This window comes from Prionailurus bengalensis, chromosome B3 (assembly GCF_016509475.1).
Source record: "Prionailurus bengalensis isolate Pbe53 chromosome B3, Fcat_Pben_1.1_paternal_pri, whole genome shotgun sequence".
NCBI lineage: Eukaryota > Metazoa > Chordata > Mammalia > Carnivora > Felidae > Prionailurus > Prionailurus bengalensis.
This window is the reverse complement of record NC_057355.1, coordinates 79,605,159-79,605,884: the sequence shown is the minus strand read 5'-3', so window position 1 is coordinate 79,605,884 and position 726 is coordinate 79,605,159. Positions and strand designations below refer to the sequence as shown.

The 726-nt window shown below is 32.4% G+C and overlaps 1 non-coding gene across 1 annotated transcript; it reads right to left on the bottom strand.

Moving 5' to 3' along the window:
• Window positions 1–217: 217 nt before the first annotated feature.
• Window positions 218–324, bottom strand: LOC122469688. The gene has a single exon (XR_006293583.1). It is a non-coding gene; the product is annotated as a U6 spliceosomal RNA (small nuclear RNA).
• Between the last annotated feature and the right edge of the window lie 402 nt (window positions 325–726).

Here is a 726-nt window from a genome sequence, read left to right as displayed (position 1 = left end):
ATGGTTTGCTAATGGAATAATAGAATACCAAAATTTTCGTCAATAAAAGTTTCTAAGTTACATATGATATTATTGATTAAATTGTATTCAAACCTATCATTGTTTGAAAATAATTTCCTAGGGTTTATACATTTCATAAATACTTTATGTGATTTTTCAAGACTAAAGCTAGTTGGTTTTAGCTTATATGACTCATATTTTCAGTGATTATTATTATTTTCATATGGAATGCTTCACAAATTTGCATGTCACCCTTGTGCAGAGCCCATGCTAATCTTCTCTGTATCGTTCCAATTTTAGTATGTGTGCTGCTGAAGTAAGCACTTTCAGTGACAATTTTTAACACTTAAATTGAAACTCAGAGGACTTTTTCAATCTTGTTCAATGCATACAAATGTGAGTCAAAATGAAATGATATTGGGGATTATGAAGGTTTGGTACATTAAGCAATGATGATGAATACTAGGTTATAAGAAGTCAAACTACATTTTGTGCAACTTGGTAGTAGCTAGAAGCTTGAGAATTTGAGTGCCTCCACAGTGGGAGAGTACCAGTGAACACCTATGCAAGATGTCTGCTAGAACAACAGGACAACCAACAGGCTATATGATAGAAAAAAGCAAAGTGAAGTACTGATTATAAGTGGTGCTTAACTTTATTAAGTCAAGAGAGTACTCAAAGTCTTTGTCTGACAAAGGCACATTATTTTGTCATAATCATGTTCAT